This window comes from Salminus brasiliensis, chromosome 3 (genome assembly GCF_030463535.1).
Source record: "Salminus brasiliensis chromosome 3, fSalBra1.hap2, whole genome shotgun sequence".
NCBI classification, from domain to species: Eukaryota; Metazoa; Chordata; class Actinopteri; order Characiformes; family Bryconidae; genus Salminus; species Salminus brasiliensis.
Window position 1 is genome coordinate 51366118 of NC_132880.1, and position 26138 is coordinate 51392255.

The 26138-nt window shown below is 41.6% G+C and overlaps 36 non-coding genes across 36 annotated transcripts; all 36 read right to left on the minus strand.

Moving 5' to 3' along the window:
* Window positions 1-153: 153 nt before the first annotated feature.
* On the minus strand, window positions 154-225 carry trnap-agg (transfer RNA proline (anticodon AGG)). Its single transcript has one exon. It is a non-coding gene; the product is annotated as a tRNA-Pro (tRNA).
* A 576-nt stretch (window positions 226-801) lies between these two features.
* Window positions 802-873, minus strand: trnap-ugg (transfer RNA proline (anticodon UGG)). Its single transcript has one exon. It is a non-coding gene; the product is annotated as a tRNA-Pro (tRNA).
* A 1257-nt stretch (window positions 874-2130) lies between these two features.
* trnap-agg (transfer RNA proline (anticodon AGG)) lies at window positions 2131-2202 on the minus strand. Its single transcript has one exon. It is a non-coding gene; the product is annotated as a tRNA-Pro (tRNA).
* A 411-nt stretch (window positions 2203-2613) lies between these two features.
* On the minus strand, window positions 2614-2685 carry trnap-cgg (transfer RNA proline (anticodon CGG)). Its single transcript has one exon. It is a non-coding gene; the product is annotated as a tRNA-Pro (tRNA).
* Window positions 2686-3017: 332 nt separating this feature from the next.
* trnap-agg (transfer RNA proline (anticodon AGG)) lies at window positions 3018-3089 on the minus strand. The gene has a single exon. It is a non-coding gene; the product is annotated as a tRNA-Pro (tRNA).
* A 576-nt stretch (window positions 3090-3665) lies between these two features.
* On the minus strand, window positions 3666-3737 carry trnap-ugg (transfer RNA proline (anticodon UGG)). The gene has a single exon. It is a non-coding gene; the product is annotated as a tRNA-Pro (tRNA).
* A 1047-nt stretch (window positions 3738-4784) lies between these two features.
* On the minus strand, window positions 4785-4856 carry trnap-ugg (transfer RNA proline (anticodon UGG)). Its single transcript has one exon. It is a non-coding gene; the product is annotated as a tRNA-Pro (tRNA).
* Window positions 4857-6112: 1256 nt separating this feature from the next.
* Window positions 6113-6184, minus strand: trnap-agg (transfer RNA proline (anticodon AGG)). The gene has a single exon. It is a non-coding gene; the product is annotated as a tRNA-Pro (tRNA).
* Window positions 6185-6595: 411 nt separating this feature from the next.
* On the minus strand, window positions 6596-6667 carry trnap-cgg (transfer RNA proline (anticodon CGG)). Its single transcript has one exon. It is a non-coding gene; the product is annotated as a tRNA-Pro (tRNA).
* Window positions 6668-6996: 329 nt separating this feature from the next.
* On the minus strand, window positions 6997-7068 carry trnap-agg (transfer RNA proline (anticodon AGG)). Its single transcript has one exon. It is a non-coding gene; the product is annotated as a tRNA-Pro (tRNA).
* A 576-nt stretch (window positions 7069-7644) lies between these two features.
* Window positions 7645-7716, minus strand: trnap-ugg (transfer RNA proline (anticodon UGG)). The gene has a single exon. It is a non-coding gene; the product is annotated as a tRNA-Pro (tRNA).
* Window positions 7717-8763: 1047 nt separating this feature from the next.
* trnap-ugg (transfer RNA proline (anticodon UGG)) lies at window positions 8764-8835 on the minus strand. Its single transcript has one exon. It is a non-coding gene; the product is annotated as a tRNA-Pro (tRNA).
* A 1256-nt stretch (window positions 8836-10091) lies between these two features.
* Window positions 10092-10163, minus strand: trnap-agg (transfer RNA proline (anticodon AGG)). Its single transcript has one exon. It is a non-coding gene; the product is annotated as a tRNA-Pro (tRNA).
* Window positions 10164-10574: 411 nt separating this feature from the next.
* On the minus strand, window positions 10575-10646 carry trnap-cgg (transfer RNA proline (anticodon CGG)). The gene has a single exon. It is a non-coding gene; the product is annotated as a tRNA-Pro (tRNA).
* Window positions 10647-10999: 353 nt separating this feature from the next.
* trnap-agg (transfer RNA proline (anticodon AGG)) lies at window positions 11000-11071 on the minus strand. Its single transcript has one exon. It is a non-coding gene; the product is annotated as a tRNA-Pro (tRNA).
* Window positions 11072-11647: 576 nt separating this feature from the next.
* On the minus strand, window positions 11648-11719 carry trnap-ugg (transfer RNA proline (anticodon UGG)). The gene has a single exon. It is a non-coding gene; the product is annotated as a tRNA-Pro (tRNA).
* Window positions 11720-12975: 1256 nt separating this feature from the next.
* trnap-agg (transfer RNA proline (anticodon AGG)) lies at window positions 12976-13047 on the minus strand. Its single transcript has one exon. It is a non-coding gene; the product is annotated as a tRNA-Pro (tRNA).
* A 411-nt stretch (window positions 13048-13458) lies between these two features.
* On the minus strand, window positions 13459-13530 carry trnap-cgg (transfer RNA proline (anticodon CGG)). The gene has a single exon. It is a non-coding gene; the product is annotated as a tRNA-Pro (tRNA).
* Window positions 13531-13880: 350 nt separating this feature from the next.
* On the minus strand, window positions 13881-13952 carry trnap-agg (transfer RNA proline (anticodon AGG)). The gene has a single exon. It is a non-coding gene; the product is annotated as a tRNA-Pro (tRNA).
* A 576-nt stretch (window positions 13953-14528) lies between these two features.
* Window positions 14529-14600, minus strand: trnap-ugg (transfer RNA proline (anticodon UGG)). Its single transcript has one exon. It is a non-coding gene; the product is annotated as a tRNA-Pro (tRNA).
* Window positions 14601-15855: 1255 nt separating this feature from the next.
* On the minus strand, window positions 15856-15927 carry trnap-agg (transfer RNA proline (anticodon AGG)). The gene has a single exon. It is a non-coding gene; the product is annotated as a tRNA-Pro (tRNA).
* A 411-nt stretch (window positions 15928-16338) lies between these two features.
* Window positions 16339-16410, minus strand: trnap-cgg (transfer RNA proline (anticodon CGG)). The gene has a single exon. It is a non-coding gene; the product is annotated as a tRNA-Pro (tRNA).
* Window positions 16411-16757: 347 nt separating this feature from the next.
* trnap-agg (transfer RNA proline (anticodon AGG)) lies at window positions 16758-16829 on the minus strand. The gene has a single exon. It is a non-coding gene; the product is annotated as a tRNA-Pro (tRNA).
* A 576-nt stretch (window positions 16830-17405) lies between these two features.
* On the minus strand, window positions 17406-17477 carry trnap-ugg (transfer RNA proline (anticodon UGG)). The gene has a single exon. It is a non-coding gene; the product is annotated as a tRNA-Pro (tRNA).
* A 1256-nt stretch (window positions 17478-18733) lies between these two features.
* On the minus strand, window positions 18734-18805 carry trnap-agg (transfer RNA proline (anticodon AGG)). Its single transcript has one exon. It is a non-coding gene; the product is annotated as a tRNA-Pro (tRNA).
* Window positions 18806-19216: 411 nt separating this feature from the next.
* trnap-cgg (transfer RNA proline (anticodon CGG)) lies at window positions 19217-19288 on the minus strand. Its single transcript has one exon. It is a non-coding gene; the product is annotated as a tRNA-Pro (tRNA).
* Window positions 19289-19635: 347 nt separating this feature from the next.
* trnap-agg (transfer RNA proline (anticodon AGG)) lies at window positions 19636-19707 on the minus strand. The gene has a single exon. It is a non-coding gene; the product is annotated as a tRNA-Pro (tRNA).
* Window positions 19708-20283: 576 nt separating this feature from the next.
* trnap-ugg (transfer RNA proline (anticodon UGG)) lies at window positions 20284-20355 on the minus strand. Its single transcript has one exon. It is a non-coding gene; the product is annotated as a tRNA-Pro (tRNA).
* Window positions 20356-21611: 1256 nt separating this feature from the next.
* On the minus strand, window positions 21612-21683 carry trnap-agg (transfer RNA proline (anticodon AGG)). The gene has a single exon. It is a non-coding gene; the product is annotated as a tRNA-Pro (tRNA).
* A 410-nt stretch (window positions 21684-22093) lies between these two features.
* Window positions 22094-22165, minus strand: trnap-cgg (transfer RNA proline (anticodon CGG)). The gene has a single exon. It is a non-coding gene; the product is annotated as a tRNA-Pro (tRNA).
* A 350-nt stretch (window positions 22166-22515) lies between these two features.
* trnap-agg (transfer RNA proline (anticodon AGG)) lies at window positions 22516-22587 on the minus strand. Its single transcript has one exon. It is a non-coding gene; the product is annotated as a tRNA-Pro (tRNA).
* Window positions 22588-23163: 576 nt separating this feature from the next.
* On the minus strand, window positions 23164-23235 carry trnap-ugg (transfer RNA proline (anticodon UGG)). Its single transcript has one exon. It is a non-coding gene; the product is annotated as a tRNA-Pro (tRNA).
* Window positions 23236-24491: 1256 nt separating this feature from the next.
* On the minus strand, window positions 24492-24563 carry trnap-agg (transfer RNA proline (anticodon AGG)). Its single transcript has one exon. It is a non-coding gene; the product is annotated as a tRNA-Pro (tRNA).
* Window positions 24564-24974: 411 nt separating this feature from the next.
* Window positions 24975-25046, minus strand: trnap-cgg (transfer RNA proline (anticodon CGG)). Its single transcript has one exon. It is a non-coding gene; the product is annotated as a tRNA-Pro (tRNA).
* A 350-nt stretch (window positions 25047-25396) lies between these two features.
* Window positions 25397-25468, minus strand: trnap-agg (transfer RNA proline (anticodon AGG)). The gene has a single exon. It is a non-coding gene; the product is annotated as a tRNA-Pro (tRNA).
* A 576-nt stretch (window positions 25469-26044) lies between these two features.
* On the minus strand, window positions 26045-26116 carry trnap-ugg (transfer RNA proline (anticodon UGG)). Its single transcript has one exon. It is a non-coding gene; the product is annotated as a tRNA-Pro (tRNA).
* Window positions 26117-26138: the final 22 nt, after the last annotated feature.

Sequence of the window (26138 nt, forward strand, 5' to 3'; positions counted from 1 at the left end):
GCATATTGCTAAGATGATAATAATAAGGATTTAGCTGAGTGGAAGTTCTGATGGGGTATAGCAGGTCATTAATAAACTTCCTTTAAGAGATGAACTGTTAGTTGATCCCAGTTTCTCACTGCTCTACGGTTTCAGTCTGCACACAAAAGAGCAGGGCTCGTCCGGGATTTGAACCCGGGACCTCTCGCACCCTAAGCGAGAATCATACCCCTAGACCAACGAGCCAGACACAGAGTAACCGTTCATAGTTTCTCAGGATTGCCACGTCTCAGCAGTTAGAGGCCTCATCCACATGGAGTCTAGTTGTAGCACCATCTATCAGTGACTGTTAGACAGAGTCCGTTAGATCACAACATTTCTTAATGTTCTAAAACAACAACCTAGCAGCTCTAAACTTCTTTCACTCTCTACTAATCATCAACTCTCACTACTGACATATCGTTTCATTAAGCTGGTCATACTGGTGGGACGGAGCGCTCATGCTGGTAATGCTGGCACATCGTTCAGGGTTCCATGAATAACTACATCTGTAGTCATTAGGAAACATTCACTGCTGTAGCTGAAACTTCTTCTGAGGCCTTTTTGTAGGTTTGGTCATTTTCCTCCTCTAAGCTGATTCAGATCATGATTGGCGTTGATGGTTAATTCAGCAGGTGAGTCGTACAGGGTTTGAAATTACCTACAGGAGAGGACAGCGCGGTGCCTATCACTCAGGTAGTTCACCTGTAAGTCTCTCTCTGCTCCTGCATTGTTGGACGGGCCCTACATTCACTGATGGTCAGACCTTTCTCAGTAAAAGCAGGGCTCGCCCGGGATTTGAACCCGGGACCTCTCGCACCCAAAGCGAGAATCATACCCCTAGACCAACGAGCCATGCCTAACGAACGTGTTTGCTAGCCTTTCCACAGCTGCCACGTCACATGTTGCAGCGTTGTTAGAAATATGGTTGTCATATAGGCGCATACGAATAGTGTTGTTCCACAAGCTTGTTGTTAGGGCTAGTAAACCTTGCTGGAGGAGGATGCGCACGTCGCACGCAGGTAACACAGAAATGATTATTAGGGCTAATATTATTCGACTGCGAAGTTATGGTGTTGTTGGCTTTGCTATTTTTTATTTAAGCAACACAACAACAATAAAACATTCCTGACCAGCCATAAGACTACCAACTAATATATGTTTGGAATAAACAAAAAACGAAATTAGCGATAAAATCATGAAGAATTTAAAGATGATTTATTTATTCAGTTAGTTGTTTGTTTGTTATTTTAAGTTGGTGTGAAAAAGCTGTGCTATTATCACAAATATCAGCACGGTAAGAGCGCTTCTCAACCAACCAGATTGTAAGGTCGGGACTACCGTTTGTATAATAACAAAAATAACATTTAGATAAACATTAAACATTAAATAAATGCATTTTGTATAAATAAATAAAGGTCCCCGACATTGACATCCAAAAAACTAAAGTGTCATATGCAAAACTTTACTTATAAAGTGTATGAATATATGACATGAACCAGCCCATCTGGAATCCTCCCGAATCTCCCGATGAACCACTCCGGGCTTGGTAATGCTCCAAATCTAGTAGAAAACCTTCTTCTCTGGACAGTAGAGACAGCTACTCCAACAAAATCAGAATCAACTCTTTTTAATACCCTTGATTTCAGAAGAAAACATTAAATGAGTAGTGTCCCATTATTTTAGTCAATATAGAGTGTACTTGACTGATGTTTAAATATATATTACATTTACTGAACTATTAATCTAATCTGATAAACATACCAAGCCGAGTCTTTTCTGATTTCTAACAAGTCGTTCTCGTCTAGGAGGCATTGCGTCCACCTGGCTGCTTCTCCGGTCGTCACCTCCCCCAGCGCCCTGGACACACAGGTCCCCACTGCAGCAGGAGTGCAGCCCTGATCGTGACCTGCTCGCTCGTCTGTTTCTTGGCCTCATCTTTACGTTGAGTGTATTGAAGTTGAGGAGAGACTAAATTAGGTTGCTATTTTTCTGTTGTTGTTTTTTTTTTTATTTGTGTGTGTGTTTTCATGTAATAGTTATATATTGAGATTTTGGCACGTACCAGACGACCGTTAATGTCGCCATCGTGTCCGGCAAAAAAAACGAGCAGGGCTCGTCCGGGATTTGAACCCGGGACCTCTCGCACCCTAAGCGAGAATCATACCCCTAGACCAACGAGCCATAGGTTGGGGGAAAAGTGTTTTTGTAGCCTGAGCGCCATCTATCAGTGACTACTGGAAGTGCACAATCTCTAAAACACGGATTCAGGTGGAGTGGAAGCCACATTCCAGACCCTTTGTCATTACAATATTGATGTTTTTTACTGAACTTAAAATATTTGAAAAATTAAACAGACTTCATATTAAAGTTGTTTTCTTAATGTTCTCCTTAGATGCTAGCTATCTATGACTGAAGCCGGGTCATTACGGCATCCTCCACTAAAACTAAGTAAGGTGTTCACACGCAGCTTCCAGAGGGACACACTAAAGAGCAGTGGATATGCAGAAGAACCTCGAGAGCACAGTTTTACTGTATGGTTCCAGTCAGTGAACAGTGTTGATTGATAGTCCATCTATGATAACCTTAAAAGCCGGGCTCGTCCGGGATTTGAACCCGGGACCTCTCGCACCCGAAGCGAGAATCATACCCCTAGACCAACGAGCCAGACGGGCAAGCTCAAATCGTGTATTTTCCAGAACTTTTTCAAAAGCTTTAGCTATGGCCTATGCTAAAAATAAGAAGATATATAATGAGAATAATAATAATAATAATAATAATAATAATAATAATATGAAGAAGAAGAATGATTATTATAATTTATTCCTACTCAGTCCCTTTGGGTAGCATATTGCTAAGATGATAATAATAAGGATTTAGCTGAGTGGAAGTTCTGATGGGGTATAGCAGGTCATTAATAAACTTCCTTCAAGAGATGAACTGTTAGTTGATCCCAGTTTCTCACTGCTCTACGGTTTCAGTCTGCACACAAAAGGGCTGGGCTCGTCCGGGATTTGAACCCGGGACCTCTCGAACCCTAAGCGGGAATCATACCCCTAGACCAACGAGCCAGACACAGAGTAACCGTTCATAGTTTTTCAGGATTGCCACGTCTCAGCAGTTAGAGGCCTCCTCCACATGGAGTCTAGTTGTAGCACCATCTATCAGTGACTGTTAGACAGAGTCCGTTAGATCACAACATTTCTTAATGTACTAAAACAACAACCTAGCAGCTCTAAACTTCTTTCACTCTCTACTAATCATCAACTCTCACTACTGACATATCGTTTCATTAAGCTGGTCATACTGGTGGGATGGAGCGGACATGCTGGTAATGCTGGCACATCGTTCAGGGTTCCATGAATAACTACATCTGTAGTCATTAGGAAACATTCACTGCTGTAGCTGAAACTTCTTCTGAGGCCTTTTTGTAGGTTTGGTCATTTTCCTCCTCTAAGCTGATTCAGATCATGATTGGCGTTGATGGTTAATTCAGCAGGTGAGTCGTACAGGGTTTGAAATTACCTACAGGAGAGGACAGCGCGGTGCCTATCACTCAGGTAGTTCACCTGTAAGTCTCTCTCTGCTCCTGCGTTGTTGGACGGGCCCTACATTCACTGATGGTCAGACCTTTCTCAGTAAAAGCAGGGCTCGTCCGGGATTTGAACCCGGGACCTCTCGCACCCAAAGCGAGAATCATACCCCTAGACCAACGAGCCATGCTTATCCAACGTGTTTGCTAGCCTTTCCACAGCTGCCACGTCACATGTTGCAGCGTTGTTAGAAATATGGTTGTCATATGGGCGCATACGAATAGTGTTGTTCCACAAGCTTGTTGTTAGGGCTAGTAAACCTTGCTGGAGGAGGATGCGCACGTCGCACGCAGGTAACACAGAAATGATTATTAGGGCTAATATTATTCGACTGCGACGTTATGGTGTTGTTGGCTTTGCTATTTTTTATTTAAGCAACACAACAACAATAAAACATTCCTGACCAGCCATAAGACTACCAACTAATATATGTTTGGAATAAACAAAAAACGAAATTAGCGATAAAATCATGAAGAATTTAAAGATGATTTATTTATTCAGTTAGTTGTTTGTTTGTTATTTTAAGTTGGTGTGAAAAAGCTGTGCTATTATCACAAATATCAGCACGGTTAGAGCGCTTCTCAATCAACCAGATTGTAAGGTCGGGACTACCGTTTGCATAATAACAAAAATAACATTTAGATAAACACACAAACTCCTCCACATGGAGTCTAGTTGTAGCACCATCTATCAGTGACTGTTAGACAGAGTCCGTTAGATCACAACATTTCTTAATGTACTAAAACAACAACCTAGCAGCTCTAAACTTCTTTCACTCTCTACTAATCATCAACTCTCACTACTGACATATCGTTTCATTAAGCTGGTCATACTGGTGGGACGGAGCGGACATGCTGGTAATGCTGGCACATCGTTCAGGGTTCCATGAATAACTACATCTGTAGTCATTAGGAAACATTCACTGCTGTAGCTGAAACTTCTTCTGAGGCATTTTTGTAGGTTTGGTCATTTTCCTCCTCTAAGCTGATTCAGATCATGATTGGCGTTGATGGTTAATTCAGCAGGTGAGTCGTACAGGGTTTGAAATTACCTACAGGAGAGGACAGCGCGGTGCCTATCACTCAGGTAGTTCACCTGTAAGTCTCTCTCTGCTCCTGCATTGCTGGACGGGCCCTACATTCACTGATGGTCAGACCTTTCTCAGTAAAAGCAGGGCTCGTCCGGGATTTGAACCCGGGACCTCTCGCACCCAAAGCGAGAATCATACCCCTAGACCAACGAGCCATGCTTAACGAACGTGTTTGCTAGCCTTTCCACAGCTGCCACGTCACATGTTGCAGCGTTGTTAGAAATATGGTTGTCATATGGGCGCATACGAATAGTGTTGTTCCACAAGCTTGTTGTTAGGGCTAGTAAACCTTGCTGGAGGAGGATGCGCACGTCGCACGCAGGTAACACAGAAATGATTATTAGGGCTAATATTATTCGACTGCGAAGTTATGGTGTTGTTGGCTTTGCTATTTTTTATTTAAGCAACACAACAACAATAAAACATTCCTGACCAGCCATAAGACTACCAACTAATATATGTTTGGAATAAACAAAAAACGAAATTAGCGATAAAATCATGAAGAATTTAAAGATGATTTATTTATTCAGTTAGTTGTTTGTTTGTTATTTTAAGTTGATGTGAAAAAACTGTGCTATTATCACAAATATCAGCACGGTAAGAGCGCTTCTCAACCAACCAGATTGTAAGGTCGGGACTACCGTTTGTATAATAACAAAAATAACATTTAGATAAACATTAAACATTAAATAAATGCATTTTGTATAAATAAATAAAGGTCCCCGACATTGACATCCAAAAAACTAAAGTGTCATATGCAAAACTTTACTTATAAAGTGTATGAATATATGACATGAACCAGCCCATCTGGAATCCTCCCGAATCTCCCGATGAACCACTCCGGGCTTGGTAATGCTCCAAATCTAGTAGAAAACCTTCTTCTCTGGACAGTAGAGACAGCTACTCCAACAAAATCAGAATCAACTCTTTTTAATACCCTTGATTTCAGAAGAAAACATTAAATGAGTAGTGTCCCATTATTTTAGTCAATATAGAGTGTACTTGACTGATGTTTAAATATATATTACATTTACTGAACTATTAATCTAATCTGATAAACATACCAAGCCGAGTCTTTTCTGATTTCTAACAAGTCGTTCTCGTCTAGGAGGCATTGCGTCCACCTGGCTGCTTCTCCGGTCGTCACCTCCCCCAGCGCCCTGGACACACAGGTCCCCACTGCAGCAGGAGTGCAGCCCTGATCGTGACCTGCTCGCTCGTCTGTTTCTTGGCCTCATCTTTACGTTGAGTGTATTGAAGTTGAGGAGAGACTAAATTAGGTTGCTATTTTTCTGTTGTTGTTTTTTTTTTATTTGTGTGTGTGTTTTCATGTAATAGTTATATATTGAGATTTTGGCACGTACCAGACGACCGTTAATGTCGCCATCGTGTCCGGCAAAAAAAACGAGCAGGGCTCGTCCGGGATTTGAACCCGGGACCTCTCGCACCCTAAGCGAGAATCATACCCCTAGACCAACGAGCCAGAGGTTGGGGGAAAAGTGTTTTTGTAGCCTGAGCGCCATCTATCAGTGACTACTGGAAGTGCACAATCTCTAAAACACGGATTCAGGTGGAGTGGAAGCCACATTCCAGACCCTTTGTCATTACAATATTGATGTTTTTTACTGAACTTAAAATATTTGAAAAATTAAACAGACTTCATATTAAAGTTGTTTTCTTAATGTTCTCCTTAGATGCTAGCTATCTATGACTGAAGCCGGGTCATTACGGCATCCTCCACTAAAACTAAGTAAGGTGTTCACACGCAGCTTCCAGAGGGACACACTAAAGAGCAGTGGATATGCAGAAGAACCTCGAGAGCACAGTTTTACTGTATGGTTCCAGTCAGTGAACAGTGTTGATTGATAGTCCATCTATGATAACCTTAAAAGCCGGGCTCGTCCGGGATTTGAACCCGGGACCTCTCGCACCCGAAGCGAGAATCATACCCCTAGACCAACGAGCCAGACGGGCAAGCTCAAATCGTGTATTTTCCAGAACTTTTTCAAAAGCTTTAGCTATGGCCTATGCTAAAAATAAGAAGATATATAATGAGAATAATAATAATAATAATAATAATAATAATAATACGAAGAAGAAGAATGATTATTATAATTTATTCCTACTCAGTCCCTTTGGGTAGCATATTGCTAAGATGATAATAATAAGGATTTAGCTGAGTGGAAGTTCTGATGGGGTATAGCAGGTCATTAATAAACTTCCTTCAAGAGATGAACTGTTAGTTGATCCCAGTTTCTCACTGCTCTACGGTTTCAGTCTGCACACAAAAGGGCAGGGCTCGTCCGGGATTTGAACCCGGGACCTCTCGAACCCTAAGCGGGAATCATACCCCTAGACCAACGAGCCAGACACAGAGTAACCGTTCATAGTTTTTCAGGATTGCCACGTCTCAGCAGTTAGAGGCCTCCTCCACATGGAGTCTAGTTGTAGCACCATCTATCAGTGACTGTTAGACAGAGTCCGTTAGATCACAACATTTCTTAATGTACTAAAACAACAACCTAGCAGCTCTAAACTTCTTTCACTCTCTACTAATCATCAACTCTCACTACTGACATATCGTTTCATTAAGCTGGTCATACTGGTGGGATGGAGCGGACATGCTGGTAATGCTGGCACATCGTTCAGGGTTCCATGAATAACTACATCTGTAGTCATTAGGAAACATTCACTGCTGTAGCTGAAACTTCTTCTGAGGCCTTTTTGTAGGTTTGGTCATTTTCCTCCTCTAAGCTGATTCAGATCATGATTGGCGTTGATGGTTAATTCAGCAGGTGAGTCGTACAGGGTTTGAAATTACCTACAGGAGAGGACAGCGCGGTGCCTATCACTCAGGTAGTTCACCTGTAAGTCTCTCTCTGCTCCTGCGTTGTTGGACGGGCCCTACATTCACTGATGGTCAGACCTTTCTCAGTAAAAGCAGGGCTCGTCCGGGATTTGAACCCGGGACCTCTCGCACCCAAAGCGAGAATCATACCCCTAGACCAACGAGCCATGCTTAACCAACGTGTTTGCTAGCCTTTCCACAGCTGCCACGTCACATGTTGCAGCGTTGTTAGAAATATGGTTGTCATATGGGCGCATACGAATAGTGTTGTTCCACAAGCTTGTTGTTAGGGCTAGTAAACCTTGCTGGAGGAGGATGCGCACGTCGCACGCAGGTAACACAGAAATGATTATTAGGGCTAATATTATTCGACTGCGACGTTATGGTGTTGTTGGCTTTGCTATTTTTTATTTAAGCAACACAACAACAATAAAACATTCCTGACCAGCCATAAGACTACCAACTAATATATGTTTGGAATAAACAAAAAACGAAATTAGCGATAAAATCATGAAGAATTTAAAGATGATTTATTTATTCAGTTAGTTGTTTGTTTGTTATTTTAAGTTGATGTGAAAAAGCTGTGCTATTATCACAAATATCAGCACGGTTAGAGCGCTTCTCAATCAACCAGATTGTAAGGTCGGGACTACCGTTTGCATAATAACAAAAATAACATTTAGATAAACACACAAACTCCTCCACATGGAGTCTAGTTGTAGCACCATCTATCAGTGACTGTTAGACAGAGTCCGTTAGATCACAACATTTCTTAATGTACTAAAACAACAACCTAGCAGCTCTAAACTTCTTTCACTCTCTACTAATCATCAACTCTCACTACTGACATATCGTTTCATTAAGCTGGTCATACTGGTGGGACGGAGCGGACATGCTGGTAATGCTGGCACATCGTTCAGGGTTCCATGAATAACTACATCTGTAGTCATTAGGAAACATTCACTGCTGTAGCTGAAACTTCTTCTGAGGCCTTTTTGTAGGTTTGGTCATTTTCCTCCTCTAAGCTGATTCAGATCATGATTGGCGTTGATGGTTAATTCAGCAGGTGAGTCGTACAGGGTTTGAAATTACCTACAGGAGAGGACAGCGCGGTGCCTATCACTCAGGTAGTTCACCTGTAAGTCTCTCTCTGCTCCTGCATTGCTGGACGGGCCCTACATTCACTGATGGTCAGACCTTTCTCAGTAAAAGCAGGGCTCGTCCGGGATTTGAACCCGGGACCTCTCGCACCCAAAGCGAGAATCATACCCCTAGACCAACGAGCCATGCTTAACGAACGTGTTTGCTAGCCTTTCCACAGCTGCCACGTCACATGTTGCAGCGTTGTTAGAAATATGGTTGTCATATGGGCGCATACGAATAGTGTTGTTCCACAAGCTTGTTGTTAGGGCTAGTAAACCTTGCTGGAGGAGGATGCGCACGTCGCACGCAGGTAACACAGAAATGATTATTAGGGCTAATATTATTCGACTGCGAAGTTATGGTGTTGTTGGCTTTGCTATTTTTTATTTAAGCAACACAACAACAATAAAACATTCCTGACCAGCCATAAGACTACCAACTAATATATGTTTGGAATAAACAAAAAACGAAATTAGCGATAAAATCATGAAGAATTTAAAGATGACTTATTTATTCAGTTAGTTGTTTGTTTGTTATTTTAAGTTGATGTGAAAAAACTGTGCTATTATCACAAATATCAGCACGGTAAGAGCGCTTCTCAACCAACCAGATTGTAAAGTCGGGACTACCGTTTGTATAATAACAAAAATAACATTTAGATAAACATTAAACATTAAATAAATGCATTTTGTATAAATAAATAAAGGTCCCTGACATTGACATCCAAAAAACTAAAGTGTCATATGCAAAACTTTACTTATAAAGTGTATGAATATATGACATGAACCAGCCCATCTGGAATCCTCCCGAATCTCCCGATGAACCACTCCGGGCTTGGTAATGCTCCAAATCTAGTAGAAAACCTTCTTCTCTGGACAGTAGAGACAGCTACTCCAACAAAATCAGAATCAACTCTTTTTAATACCCTTGATTTCAGAAGAAAACATTAAATGAGTTGTGTCCCATTATTTTAGTCAATATAGAGTGTACTTGACTGATGTTTAAATATATATTACATTTACTGAACTATTAATCTAATCTGATAAACATACCAAGCCGAGTCTTTTCTGATTTCTAACAAGTCGTTCTCGTCTAGGAGGCATTGCGTCCACCTGGCTGCTTCTCCGGTCGTCACCTCCCCCAGCGCCCTGGACACACAGGTCCCCACTGCAGCAGGAGTGCAGCCCTGATCGTGACCTGCTCGCTCGTCTGTTTCTTGGCCTCATTTTTACGTTGAGTGTATTGAAGTTGAGGAGAGACTAAATTAGGTTGCTATTTTTCTGTTGTTGTTTTTTTTTTATTTGTGTGTGTGTTTTCATGTAATAGTTATATATTGAGATTTTGGCACGTACCAGACGACCGTTAATGTCGCCATCGTGTCCGGCAAAAAAAACGAGCAGGGCTCGTCCGGGATTTGAACCCGGGACCTCTCGCACCCTACGCGAGAATCATACCCCTAGACCAACGAGCCAGAGGTTGGGGGAAAAGTGTTTTTGTAGCCTGAGCGCCATCTATCAGTGACTACTGGAAGTGCACAATCTCTAAAACACGGATTCAGGTGGAGTGGAAGCCACATTCCAGACCCTTTGTCATTACAATATTGATGTTTTTTACTGAACTTAAAATATTTGAAAAATTAAACAGACTTCATATTAAAGTTGTTTTCTTAATGTTCTCCTTAGATGCTAGCTATCTATGACTGAAGCCGGGTCAATACGGCATCCTCCACTAAAACTAAGTAAGGTGTTCACACGCAGCTTCCAGAGGGACACACTAAAGAGCAGTGGATATGCAGAAGAACCTCGAGAGCACAGTTTTACTGTATGGTTCCAGTCAGTGAACAGTGTTGATTGATAGTCCATCTATGATAACCTTAAAAGCCGGGCTCGTCCGGGATTTGAACCCGGGACCTCTCGCACCCGAAGCGAGAATCATACCCCTAGACCAACGAGCCAGACGGGCAAGCTCAAATCGTGTATTTTCCAGAACTTTTTCAAAAGCTTCAGCTACGGTCTATGTTAAAAATAAGAAGATATATAATGAGAATAATATTAATAATAATAATAATAATAATAATAATAATAATAATAATAATAATAATACGAAGAAGAAGAATGATTATTATCATTTATTCCTACTCAGTCCCTTTGGGTAGCATATTGCTAAGATGATAATAATAAGGATTTCGCTGAGTGGAAGTTCTGATGGGGTATAGCAGGTCATTAATAAACTTCTTTCAAGAGATAAACTGTTAGTTGATCCCAGTTTCTCACTGCTCTACGGTTTCAGTCTGCACACAAAAGAGCAGGGCTCGTCCGGGATTTGAACCCGGGACCTCTCGCACCCTAAGCGAGAATCATACCCCTAGACCAACAAGCCAGACAAAGAGTAACCGTTCATAGTTTTTCAGGATTGCCACGTCTCAGCAGTTAGAGGCCTCCTCCACATGGAGTCTAGTTGTAGCACCATCTATCAGTGACTGTTAGACAGAGTCCGTTAGATCACAACATTTCTTAATGTACTAAAACAACAACCTAGCAGCTCTAAACTTCTTTCACTCTCTACTAATCATCAACTCTCACTACTGACATATCGTTTCATTAAGCTGGTCATACTGGTGGGACGGAGCGGACATGCTGGTAATGCTGGCACATCGTTCAGGGTTCCATGAATAACTACATCTGTAGTCATTAGGAAACATTCACTGCTGTAGCTGAAACTTCTTCTGAGGCCTTTTTGTAGGTTTGGTCATTTTCCTCCTCTAAGCTGATTCAGATCATGATTGGCGTTGATGGTTAATTCAGCAGGTGAGTCGTACAGGGTTTGAAATTACCTACAGGAGAGGACAGCGCGGTGCCTATCACTCAGGTAGTTCACCTGTAAGTCTCTCTCTGCTCCTGCATTGCTGGACGGGCCCTACATTCACTGATGGTCAGACCTTTCTCAGTAAAAGCAGGGCTCGTCCGGGATTTGAACCCGGGACCTCTCGCACCCAAAGCGAGAATCATACCCCTAGACCAACGAGCCATGCTTAACGAACGTGTTTGCTAGCCTTTCCACAGCTGCCACGTCACATGTTGCAGCGTTGTTAGAAATATGGTTGTCATATGGGCGCATACGAATAGTGTTGTTCCACAAGCTTGTTGTTAGGGCTAGTAAACCTTGCTGGAGGAGGATGCGCACGTCGCACGCAGGTAACACAGAAATGATTATTAGGGCTAATATTATTCGACTGCGAAGTTATGGTGTTGTTGGCTTTGCTATTTTTTATTTAAGCAACACAACAACAATAAAACATTCCTGACCAGCCATAAGACTACCAACTAATATATGTTTGGAATAAACAAAAAACGAAATTAGCGATAAAATCATGAAGAATTTAAAGATGTTTTATTTATTCAGTTAGTTGTTTGTTTGTTATTTTAAGTTGGTGTGAAAAAGCTGTGCTATTATCACAAATATCAGTACGGTAAGAGCGCTTCTCAACCAACCAGATTGTAAGGTCGGGACTACCGTTTGCATAATAACAAAAATAACATTTAGATAAACATTAAACATTAAATAAATGCATTTTGTATAAATAAATAAAGGTCCCTGACATTGACATCCAAAAAACTAAAGTGTCATATGCAAAACTTTACTTATAAAGTGTATGAATATATGACATGAACCAGCCCATCTGGAATCCTCCCGAATCTCCCGATGAACCACTCCGGGCTTGGTAATGCTCCAAATCTAGTAGAAAACCTTCTTCTCTGGACAGTAGAGACAGCTACTCCAACAAAATCAGAATCAACTCTTTTTAATACCCTTGATTTCAGAAGAAAACATTAAATGAGTTGTGTCCCATTATTTTAGTCAATATAGAGTGTACTTGACTGATGTTTAAATATATATTACATTTACTGAACTATTAATCTAATCTGATAAACATACCAAGCCGAGTCTTTTCTGATTTCTAACAAGTCGTTCTCGTCTAGGAGGCATTGCGTCCACCTGGCTGCTTCTCCGGTCGTCACCTCCCCCAGCGCCCTGGACACACAGGTCCCCACTGCAGCAGGAGTGCAGCCCTGATCGTGACCTGCTCGCTCGTCTGTTTCTTGGCCTCATTTTTACGTTGAGTGTATTGAAGTTGAGGAGAGACTAAATTAGGTTGCTATTTTTCTGTTGTTGTTTTTTTTTTATTTGTGTGTGTGTTTTCATGTAATAGTTATATATTGAGATTTTGGCACGTACCAGACGACCGTTAATGTCGCCATCGTGTCCGGCAAAAAAAACGAGCAGGGCTCGTCCGGGATTTGAACCCGGGACCTCTCGCACCCTACGCGAGAATCATACCCCTAGACCAACGAGCCAGAGGTTGGGGGAAAAGTGTTTTTGTAGCCTGAGCGCCATCTATCAGTGACTACTGGAAGTGCACAATCTCTAAAACACGGATTCAGGTGGAGTGGAAGCCACATTCCAGACCCTTTGTCATTACAATATTGATGTTTTTTACTGAACTTAAAATATTTGAAAAATTAAACAGACTTCATATTAAAGTTGTTTTCTTAATGTTCTCCTTAGATGCTAGCTATCTATGACTGAAGCCGGGTCAATACGGCATCCTCCACTAAAACTAAGTAAGGTGTTCACACGCAGCTTCCAGAGGGACACACTAAAGAGCAGTGGATATGCAGAAGAACCTCGAGAGCACAGTTTTACTGTATGGTTCCAGTCAGTGAACAGTGTTGATTGATAGTCCATCTATGATAACCTTAAAAGCCGGGCTCGTCCGGGATTTGAACCCGGGACCTCTCGCACCCGAAGCGAGAATCATACCCCTAGACCAACGAGCCAGACGGGCAAGCTCAAATCGTGTATTTTCCAGAACTTTTTCAAAAGCTTCAGCTACGGTCTATGTTAAAAATAAGAAGATATATAATGAGAATAATATTAATAATAATAATAATAATAATAATAATAATAATAATAATAATAATACGAAGAAGAAGAATGATTATTATCATTTATTCCTACTCAGTCCCTTTGGGTAGCATATTGCTAAGATGATAATAATAAGGATTTCGCTGAGTGGAAGTTCTGATGGGGTATAGCAGGTCATTAATAAACTTCTTTCAAGAGATAAACTGTTAGTTGATCCCAGTTTCTCACTGCTCTACGGTTTCAGTCTGCACACAAAAGAGCAGGGCTCGTCCGGGATTTGAACCCGGGACCTCTCGCACCCTAAGCGAGAATCATACCCCTAGACCAACAAGCCAGACAAAGAGTAACCGTTCATAGTTTTTCAGGATTGCCACGTCTCAGCAGTTAGAGGCCTCCTCCACATGGAGTCTAGTTGTAGCACCATCTATCAGTGACTGTTAGACAGAGTCCGTTAGATCACAACATTTCTTAATGTACTAAAACAACAACCTAGCAGCTCTAAACTTCTTTCACTCTCTACTAATCATCAACTCTCACTACTGACATATCGTTTCATTAAGCTGGTCATACTGGTGGGACGGAGCGGACATGCTGGTAATGCTGGCACATCGTTCAGGGTTCCATGAATAACTACATCTGTAGTCATTAGGAAACATTCACTGCTGTAGCTGAAACTTCTTCTGAGGCCTTTTTGTAGGTTTGGTCATTTTCCTCCTCTAAGCTGATTCAGATCATGATTGGCGTTGATGGTTAATTCAGCAGGTGAGTCGTACAGGGTTTGAAATTACCTACAGGAGAGGACAGCGCGGTGCCTATCACTCAGGTAGTTCACCTGTAAGTCTCTCTCTGCTCCTGCATTGCTGGACGGGCCCTACATTCACTGATGGTCAGACCTTTCTCAGTAAAAGCAGGGCTCGTCCGGGATTTGAACCCGGGACCTCTCGCACCCAAAGCGAGAATCATACCCCTAGACCAACGAGCCATGCTTAACGAACGTGTTTGCTAGCCTTTCCACAGCTGCCACGTCACATGTTGCAGCGTTGTTAGAAATATGGTTGTCATATGGGCGCATACGAATAGTGTTGTTCCACAAGCTTGTTGTTAGGGCTAGTAAACCTTGCTGGAGGAGGATGCGCACGTCGCACGCAGGTAACACAGAAATGATTATTAGGGCTAATATTATTCGACTGCGAAGTTATGGTGTTGTTGGCTTTGCTATTTTTTATTTAAGCAACACAACAACAATAAAACATTCCTGACCAGCCATAAGACTACCAACTAATATATGTTTGGAATAAACAAAAAACGAAATTAGCGATAAAATCATGAAGAATTTAAAGATGTTTTATTTATTCAGTTAGTTGTTTGTTTGTTATTTTAAGTTGGTGTGAAAAAGCTGTGCTATTATCACAAATATCAGTACGGTAAGAGCGCTTCTCAACCAACCAGATTGTAAGGTCGGGACTACCGTTTGCATAATAACAAAAATAACATTTAGATAAACATTAAACATTAAATAAATGCATTTTGTATAAATAAATAAAGGTCCCTGACATTGACATCCAAAAAACTAAAGTGTCATATGCAAAACTTTACTTATAAAGTGTATGAATATATGACATGAACCAGCCCATCTGGAATCCTCCCGAATCTCCCGATGAACCACTCCGGGCTTGGTAATGCTCCAAATCTAGTAGAAAACCTTCTTCTCTGGACAGTAGAGACAGCTACTCCAACAAAATCAGAATCAACTCTTTTTAATACCCTTGATTTCAGAAGAAAACATTAAATGAGTTGTGTCCCATTATTTTAGTCAATATAGAGTGTACTTGACTGATGTTTAAATATATATTACATTTACTGAACTATTAATCTAATCTGATAAACATACCAAGCCGAGTCTTTTCTGATTTCTAACAAGTCGTTCTCGTCTAGGAGGCATTGCGTCCACCTGGCTGCTTCTCCGGTCGTCACCTCCCCCAGCGCCCTGGACACACAGGTCCCCACTGCAGCAGGAGTGCAGCCCTGATCGTGACCTGCTCGCTCGTCTGTTTCTTGGCCTCATTTTTACGTTGAGTGTATTGAAGTTGAGGAGAGACTAAATTAGGTTGCTATTTTTCTGTTGTTGTTTTTTTTTTATTTGTGTGTGTGTTTTCTTGTAATAGTTATATATCGAGATTTTGGCACGTACCAGACGACCGTTAATGTCGCCATCGTGTCCGGCAAAAAAACGAGCAGGGCTCGTCCGGGATTTGAACCCGGGACCTCTCGCACCCTAAGCGAGAATCACACCCCTAGACCAACGAGCCAGAGCTTGGGGGAAAAGTGTTTTTGTAGCCTGAGCGCCATCTATCAGTGACTACTGGAAGTGCACAATCTCTAAAACACGGATTCAGGTGGAGTGGAAGCCACATTCCAGACCCTTTGTCATTACAATATTGATGTTTTTTACTGAACTTAAAATATTTGAAAAATTAAACAGACTTCATATTAAAGTTGTTTTCTTAATGTTCTCCTTAGATGCTAGCTATCTATGACTGAAGCCGGGTCAATACGGCATCCTCCACTAAAACTAAGTAAGGTGTTCACACGCAGCTTCCAGAGGGACACACTAAAGAGCAGTGGATATGCAGAAGAACCTCGAGAGCACAGTTTTACTGTATGGTTCCAGTCAGTGAACAGTGTTGATTGATAGTCCATCTATGATAACCTTAAAAGCCGGGCTCGTCCGGGATTTGAACCCGGGACCTCTCGCACCCGAAGCGAGAATCATACCCCTAGACCAACGAGCCAGACGGGCAAGCTCAAATCGTGTATTTTCCAGAACTTTTTCAAAAGCTTCAGCTACGGTCTATGTTAAAAATAAGAAGATATATAATGAGAATAATATTAATAATAATAATAATAATAATAATAATAATAATAATAATAATACGAAGAAGAAGAATGATTATTATCATTTATTCCTACTCAGTCCCTTTGGGTAGCATATTGCTAAGATGATAATAACAAGGATTTCGCTGAGTGGAAGTTCTGATGGGGTATAGCAGGTCATTAATAAACTTCTTTCAAGAGATAAACTGTTAGTTGATCCCAGTTTCTCACTGCTCTACGGTTTCAGTCTGCACACAAAAGAGCAGGGCTCGTCCGGGATTTGAACCCGGGACCTCTCGCACCCTAAGCGAGAATCATACCCCTAGACCAACGAGCCAGACACAGAGTAACCGTTCATAGTTTTTCAGGATTGCCACGTCTCAGCAGTTAGAGGCCTCCTCCACATGGAGTCTAGTTGTAGCACCATCTATCAGTGACTGTTAGACAGAGTCCGTTAGATCACAACATTTCTTAATGTACTAAAACAACAACCTAGCAGCTCTAAACTTCTTTCACTCTCTACTAATCATCAACTCTCACTACTGACATATCGTTTCATTAAGCTGGTCATACTGGTGGGACGGAGCGGACATGCTGGTAATGCTGGCACATCGTTCAGGGTTCCATGAATAACTACATCTGTAGTCATTAGGAAACATTCACTGCTGTAGCTGAAACTTCTTCTGAGGCCTTTTTGTAGGTTTGGTCATTTTCCTCCTCTAAGCTGATTCAGATCATGATTGGCGTTGATGGTTAATTCAGCAGGTGAGTCGTACAGGGTTTGAAATTACCTACAGGAGAGGACAGCGCGGTGCCTATCACTCAGGTAGTTCACCTGTAAGTCTCTCTCTGCTCCTGCATTGCTGGACGGGCCCTACATTCACTGATGGTCAGACCTTTCTCAGTAAAAGCAGGGCTCGTCCGGGATTTGAACCCGGGACCTCTCGCACCCAAAGCGAGAATCATACCCCTAGACCAACGAGCCATGCTTAACGAACGTGTTTGCTAGCCTTTCCACAGCTGCCACGTCACATGTTGCAGCGTTGTTAGAAATATGGTTGTCATATGGGCGCATACGAATAGTGTTGTTCCACAAGCTTGTTGTTAGGGCTAGTAAACCTTGCTGGAGGAGGATGCGCACGTCGCACGCAGGTAACACAGAAATGATTATTAGGGCTAATATTATTCGACTGCGAAGTTATGGTGTTGTTGGCTTTGCTATTTTTTATTTAAGCAACACAACAACAATAAAACATTCCTGACCAGCCATAAGACTACCAACTAATATATGTTTGGAATAAACAAAAAACGAAATTAGCGATAAAATCATGAAGAATTTAAAGATGACTTATTTATTCAGTTAGTTGTTTGTTTGTTATTTTAAGTTGATGTGAAAAAACTGTGCTATTATCACAAATATCAGCACGGTAAGAGCGCTTCTCAACCAACCAGATTGTAAAGTCGGGACTACCGTTTGTATAATAACAAAAATAACATTTAGATAAACATTAAACATTAAATAAATGCATTTTGTATAAATAAATAAAGGTCCCTGACATTGACATCCAAAAAACTAAAGTGTCATATGCAAAACTTTACTTATAAAGTGTATGAATATATGACATGAACCAGCCCATCTGGAATCCTCCCGAATCTCCCGATGAACCACTCCGGGCTTGGTAATGCTCCAAATCTAGTAGAAAACCTTCTTCTCTGGACAGTAGAGACAGCTACTCCAACAAAATCAGAATCAACTCTTTTTAATACCCTTGATTTCAGAAGAAAACATTAAATGAGTTGTGTCCCATTATTTTAGTCAATATAGAGTGTACTTGACTGATGTTTAAATATATATTACATTTACTGAACTATTAATCTAATCTGATAAACATACCAAGCCGAGTCTTTTCTGATTTCTAACAAGTCGTTCTCGTCTAGGAGGCATTGCGTCCACCTGGCTGCTTCTCCGGTCGTCACCTCCCCCAGCGCCCTGGACACACAGGTCCCCACTGCAGCAGGAGTGCAGCCCTGATCGTGACCTGCTCGCTCGTCTGTTTCTTGGCCTCATTTTTACGTTGAGTGTATTGAAGTTGAGGAGAGACTAAATTAGGTTGCTATTTTTCTGTTGTTGTTTTTTTTTTATTTGTGTGTGTGTTTTCATGTAATAGTTATATATTGAGATTTTGGCACGTACCAGACGACCGTTAATGTCGCCATCGTGTCCGGCAAAAAAAACGAGCAGGGCTCGTCCGGGATTTGAACCCGGGACCTCTCGCACCCTACGCGAGAATCATACCCCTAGACCAACGAGCCAGAGGTTGGGGGAAAAGTGTTTTTGTAGCCTGAGCGCCATCTATCAGTGACTACTGGAAGTGCACAATCTCTAAAACACGGATTCAGGTGGAGTGGAAGCCACATTCCAGACCCTTTGTCATTACAATATTGATGTTTTTTACTGAACTTAAAATATTTGAAAAATTAAACAGACTTCATATTAAAGTTGTTTTCTTAATGTTCTCCTTAGATGCTAGCTATCTATGACTGAAGCCGGGTCAATACGGCATCCTCCACTAAAACTAAGTAAGGTGTTCACACGCAGCTTCCAGAGGGACACACTAAAGAGCAGTGGATATGCAGAAGAACCTCGAGAGCACAGTTTTACTGTATGGTTCCAGTCAGTGAACAGTGTTGATTGATAGTCCATCTATGATAACCTTAAAAGCCGGGCTCGTCCGGGATTTGAACCCGGGACCTCTCGCACCCGAAGCGAGAATCATACCCCTAGACCAACGAGCCAGACGGGCAAGCTCAAATCGTGTATTTTCCAGAACTTTTTCAAAAGCTTCAGCTACGGTCTATGTTAAAAATAAGAAGATATATAATGAGAATAATATTAATAATAATAATAATAATAATAATAATAATAATAATAATAATACGAAGAAGAAGAATGATTATTATCATTTATTCCTACTCAGTCCCTTTGGGTAGCATATTGCTAAGATGATAATAACAAGGATTTCGCTGAGTGGAAGTTCTGATGGGGTATAGCAGGTCATTAATAAACTTCTTTCAAGAGATAAACTGTTAGTTGATCCCAGTTTCTCACTGCTCTACGGTTTCAGTCTGCACACAAAAGAGCAGGGCTCGTCCGGGATTTGAACCCGGGACCTCTCGCACCCTAAGCGAGAATCATACCCCTAGACCAACGAGCCAGACACAGAGTAACCGTTCATAGTTTTTCAGGATTGCCACGTCTCAGCAGTTAGAGGCCTCCTCCACATGGAGTCTAGTTGTAGCACCATCTATCAGTGACTGTTAGACAGAGTCCGTTAGATCACAACATTTCTTAATGTACTAAAACAACAACCTAGCAGCTCTAAACTTCTTTCACTCTCTACTAATCATCAACTCTCACTACTGACATATCGTTTCATTAAGCTGGTCATACTGGTGGGACGGAGCGGACATGCTGGTAATGCTGGCACATCGTTCAGGGTTCCATGAATAACTACATCTGTAGTCATTAGGAAACATTCACTGCTGTAGCTGAAACTTCTTCTGAGGCCTTTTTGTAGGTTTGGTCATTTTCCTCCTCTAAGCTGATTCAGATCATGATTGGCGTTGATGGTTAATTCAGCAGGTGAGTCGTACAGGGTTTGAAATTACCTACAGGAGAGGACAGCGCGGTGCCTATCACTCAGGTAGTTCACCTGTAAGTCTCTCTCTGCTCCTGCATTGCTGGACGGGCCCTACATTCACTGATGGTCAGACCTTTCTCAGTAAAAGCAGGGCTCGTCCGGGATTTGAACCCGGGACCTCTCGCACCCAAAGCGAGAATCATACCCCTAGACCAACGAGCCATGCTTAACGAACGTGTTTGCCAGCCTTTCCACAGCTGCCACGTCACATGTTGCAGCGTTGTTAGAAATATGGTTGTCATATGGGCGCATACGAATAGTGTTGTTCCACAAGCTTGTTGTTAGGGCTAGTAAACCTTGCTGGAGGAGGATGCGCACGTCGCACGCAGGTAACACAGAAATGATTATTAGGGCTAATATTATTCGACTGCGAAGTTATGGTGTTGTTGGCTTTGCTATTTTTTATTTAAGCAACACAACAACAATAAAACATTCCTGACCAGCCATAAGACTACCAACTAATATATGTTTGGAATAAACAAAAAACGAAATTAGCGATAAAATCATGAAGAATTTAAAGATGATTTATTTATTCAGTTAGTTGTTTGTTTGTTATTTTAAGTTGGTGTGAAAAAGCTGTGCTATTATCACAAATATCAGTACGGTAAGAGCGCTTCTCAACCAACCAGATTGTAAGGTCGGGACTACCGTTTGCATAATAACAAAAATAACATTTAGATAAACATTAAACATTAAATAAATGCATTTTGTATAAATAAATAAAGGTCCCTGACATTGACATCCAAAAAACTAAAGTGTCATATGCAAAACTTTACTTATAAAGTGTATGAATATATGACATGAACCAGCCCATCTGGAATCCTCCCGAATCTCCCGATGAACCACTCCGGGCTTGGTAATGCTCCAAATCTAGTAGAAAACCTTCTTCTCTGGACAGTAGAGACAGCTACTCCAACAAAATCAGAATCAACTCTTTTTAATACCCTTGATTTCAGAAGAAAACATTAAATGAGTTGTGTCCCATTATTTTAGTCAATATAGAGTGTACTTGACTGATGTTTAAATATATATTACATTTACTGAACTATTAATCTAATCTGATAAACATACCAAGCCGAGTCTTTTCTGATTTCTAACAAGTCGTTCTCGTCTAGGAGGCATTGCGTCCACCTGGCTGCTTCTCCGGTCGTCACCTCCCCCAGCGCCCTGGACACACAGGTCCCCACTGCAGCAGGAGTGCAGCCCTGATCGTGACCTGCTCGCTCGTCTGTTTCTTGGCCTCATTTTTACGTTGAGTGTATTGAAGTTGAGGAGAGACTAAATTAGGTTGCTATTTTTCTGTTGTTGTTTTTTTTTTATTTGTGTGTGTGTTTTCATGTAATAGTTATATATTGAGATTTTGGCACGTACCAGACGACCGTTAATGTCGCCATCGTGTCCGGCAAAAAAAACGAGCAGGGCTCGTCCGGGATTTGAACCCGGGACCTCTCGCACCCTAAGCGAGAATCATACCCCTAGACCAACGAGCCAGAGGTTGGGGGAAAGTGTTTTTGTAGCCTGAGCGCCATCTATCAGTGACTACTGGAAGTGCACAATCTCTAAAACACGTATTCAGGTGGAGTGGAAGCCACATTCCAGACCCTTTGTCATTACAATATTGATGTTTTTTACTGAACTTAAAATATTTGAAAAATTAAACAGACTTCATATTAAAGTTGTTTTCTTAATGTTCTCCTTAGATGCTAGCTATCTATGACTGAAGCCGGGTCAATACGGCATCCTCCACTAAAACTAAGTAAGGTGTTCACACGCAGCTTCCAGAGGGACACACTAAAGAGCAGTGGATATGCAGAAGAACCTCGAGAGCACAGTTTTACTGTATGGTCCCAGTCAGTGAACAGTGTTGATTGATAGTCCATCTATGATAACCTTAAAAGCCGGGCTCGTCCGGGATTTGAACCCGGGACCTCTCGCACCCGAAGCGAGAATCATACCCCTAGACCAACGAGCCAGACGGGCAAGCTCAAATCGTGTATTTTCCAGAACTTTTTCAAAAGCTTCAGCTACGGTCTATGTTAAAAATAAGAAGATATATAATGAGAATAATATTAATAATAATAATAATAATAATAATAATAATAATAATAATAATAATACGAAGAAGAAGAATGATTATTATCATTTATTCCTACTCAGTCCCTTTGGGTAGCATATTGCTAAGATGATAATAACAAGGATTTCGCTGAGTGGAAGTTCTGATGGGGTATAGCAGGTCATTAATAAACTTCTTTCAAGAGATAAACTGTTAGTTGATCCCAGTTTCTCACTGCTCTACGGTTTCAGTCTGCACACAAAAGAGCAGGGCTCGTCCGGGATTTGAACCCGGGACCTCTCGCACCCTAAGCGAGAATCATACCCCTAGACCAACGAGCCAGACACAGAGTAACCGTTCATAGTTTTTCAGGATTGCCACGTCTCAGCAGTTAGAGGCCTCCTCCACATGGAGTCTAGTTGTAGCACCATCTATCAGTGACTGTTAGACAGAGTCCGTTAGATCACAACATTTCTTAATGTACTAAAACAACAACCTAGCAGCTCTAAACTTCTTTCACTCTCTACTAATCATCAACTCTCACTACTGACATATCGTTTCATTAAGCTGGTCATACTGGTGGGACGGAGCGGACATGCTGGTAATGCTGGCACATCGTTCAGGGTTCCATGAATAACTACATCTGTAGTCATTAGGAAACATTCACTGCTGTAGCTGAAACTTCTTCTGAGGCCTTTTTGTAGGTTTGGTCATTTTCCTCCTCTAAGCTGATTCAGATCATGATTGGCGTTGATGGTTAATTCAGCAGGTGAGTCGTACAGGGTTTGAAATTACCTACAGGAGAGGACAGCGCGGTGCCTATCACTCAGGTAGTTCACCTGTAAGTCTCTCTCTGCTCCTGCATTGCTGGACCGGCCCTACATTCACTGATGGTCAGACCTTTCTCAGTAAAAGCAGGGCTCGTCCGGGATTTGAACCCGGGACCTCTCGCACCCAAAGCGAGAATCAAACCCCTAGACCAACGAGCCATGCTTAACGAACGTGTTTGCTAGCCTTTCCACAGCTGCCACGTCACATGTTGCAGCGTTGTTAGAAATATGGTTGTCATATGGGCGCATACGAATAGTGTTGTTCCACAAGCTTGTTGTTAGGGCTAGTAAACCTTGCTGGAGGAGGATGCGCACGTCGCACGCAGGTAACACAGAAATGATTATTAGGGCTAATATTATTCGACTGCGAAGTTATGGTGTTGTTGGCTTTGCTATTTTTTATTTAAGCAACACAACAACAATAAAACATTCCTGACCAGCCATAAGACTACCAACTAATATATGTTTGGAATAAACAAAAAACGAAATTAGCGATAAAATCATGAAGAATTTAAAGATGATTTATTTATTCAGTTAGTTGTTTGTTTGTTATTTTAAGTTGGTGTGAAAAAGCTGTGCTATTATCACAAATATCAGTACGGTAAGAGCGCTTCTCAACCAACCAGATTGTAAGGTCGGGACTACCGTTTGCATAATAACAAAAATAACATTTAGATAAACATTAAACATTAAATAAATGCATTTTGTATAAATAAATAAAGGTCCCTGACATTGACATCCAAAAAACTAAAGTGTCATATGCAAAACTTTACTTATAAAGTGTATGAATATATGACATGAACCAGCCCATCTGGAATCCTCCCGAATCTCCCGATGAACCACTCCGGGCTTGGTAATGCTCCAAATCTAGTAGAAAACCTTCTTTTCTGGACAGTAGAGACAGCTACTCCAACAAAATCAGAATCAACTCTTTTTAATACCCTTGATTTCAGAAGAAAACATTAAATGAGTTGTGTCCCATTATTTTAGTCAATATAGAGTGTACTTGACTGATGTTTAAATATATATTACATTTACTGAACTATTAATCTAATCTGATAAACATATCAAGCCGAGTCTTTTCTGATTTCTAACAAGTCGTTCTCGTCTAGGAGGCATTGCGTCCACCTGGCTGCTTCTCCGGTCGTCACCTCCCCCAGCGCCCTGGACACACAGGTCCCCACTGCAGCAGGAGTGCAGCCCTGATCGTGACCTGCTCGCTCGTCTGTTTCTTGGCCTCATTTTTACGTTGAGTGTATTGAAGTTGAGGAGAGACTAAATTAGGTTGCTATTTTTCTGTTGTTGTTTTTTTTTTATTTGTGTGTGTGTTTTCATGTAATAGTTATATATTGAGATTTTGGCACGTACCAGACGACCGTTAATGTCGCCATCGTGTCCGGCAAAAAAAACGAGCAGGGCTCGTCCGGGATTTGAACCCGGGACCTCTCGCACCCTAAGCGAGAATCATACCCCTAGACCAAGGAGCCAGAGGTTGGGGGAAAAGTGTTTTTGTAGCCTGAGCGCCATCTATCAGTGACTACTGGAAGTGCACAATCTCTAAAACACGGATTCAGGTGGAGTGGAAGCCACATTCCAGACCCTTTGTCATTACAATATTGATGTTTTTTACTGAACTTAAAATATTTGAAAAATTAAACAGACTTCATATTAAAGTTGTTTTCTTAATGTTCTCCTTAGATGCTAGCTATCTATGACTGAAGCCGGGTCAATACGGCATCCTCCACTAAAACTAAGTAAGGTGTTCACACGCAGCTTCCAGAGGGACACACTAAAGAGCAGTGGATATGCAGAAGAACCTCGAGAGCACAGTTTTACTGTATGGTTCCAGTCAGTGAACAGTGTTGATTGATAGTCCATCTATGATAACCTTAAAAGCCGGGCTCGTCCGGGATTTGAACCCGGGACCTCTCGCACCCGAAGCGAGAATCATACCCCTAGACCAACGAGCCAGACGGGCAAGCTCAAATCGTGTATTTTCCAGAACTTTTTCAAAAGCTTCAGCTATGGTCTATGTTAAAAATAAGAAGATATATAATGAGAATAATATTAATAATAATAATAATAATAATAATAATAATAATAATAATAATAATACGAAGAAGAAGAATGATTATTATCATTTATTCCTACTCAGTCCCTTTGGGTAGCATATTGCTAAGATGATAATAATAAGGATTTCGCTGAGTGGAAGTTCTGATGGGGTATAGCAGGTCATTAATAAACTTCTTTCAAGAGATAAACTGTTAGTTGATCCCAGTTTCTCACTGCTCTACGGTTTCAGTCTGCACACAAAAGAGCAGGGCTCGTCCGGGATTTGAACCCGGGACCTCTCGCACCCTAAGCGAGAATCATACCCCTAGACCAACGAGCCAGACACAGAGTAACCGTTCATAGTTTTTCAGGATTGCCACGTCTCAGCAGTTAGAGGCCTCCTCCACATGGAGTCTAGTTGTAGCACCATCTATCAGTGACTGTTAGACAGAGTCCGTTAGATCACAACATTTCTTAATGTACTAAAACAACAACCTAGCAGCTCTAAACTTCTTTCACTCTCTACTAATCATCAACTCTCACTACTGACATATCGTTTCATTAAGCTGGTCATACTGGTGGGACGGAGCGGACATGCTGGTAATGCTGGCACATCGTTCAGGGTTCCATGAATAACTACATCTGTAGTCATTAGGAAACATTCACTGCTGTAGCTGAAACTTCTTCTGAGGCCTTTTTGTAGGTTTGGTCATTTTCCTCCTCTAAGCTGATTCAGATCATGATTGGCGTTGATGGTTAATTCAGCAGGTGAGTCGTACAGGGTTTGAAATTACCTACAGGAGAGGACAGCGCGGTGCCTATCACTCAGGTAGTTCACCTGTAAGTCTCTCTCTGCTCCTGCATTGCTGGACGGGCCCTACATTCACTGATGGTCAGACCTTTCTCAGTAAAAGCAGGGCTCGTCCGGGATTTGAACCCGGGACCTCTCGCACCCAAAGCGAGAATCATACCCCTAGACCAACGAGCCATGCTTAACGAACGTGTTTGCC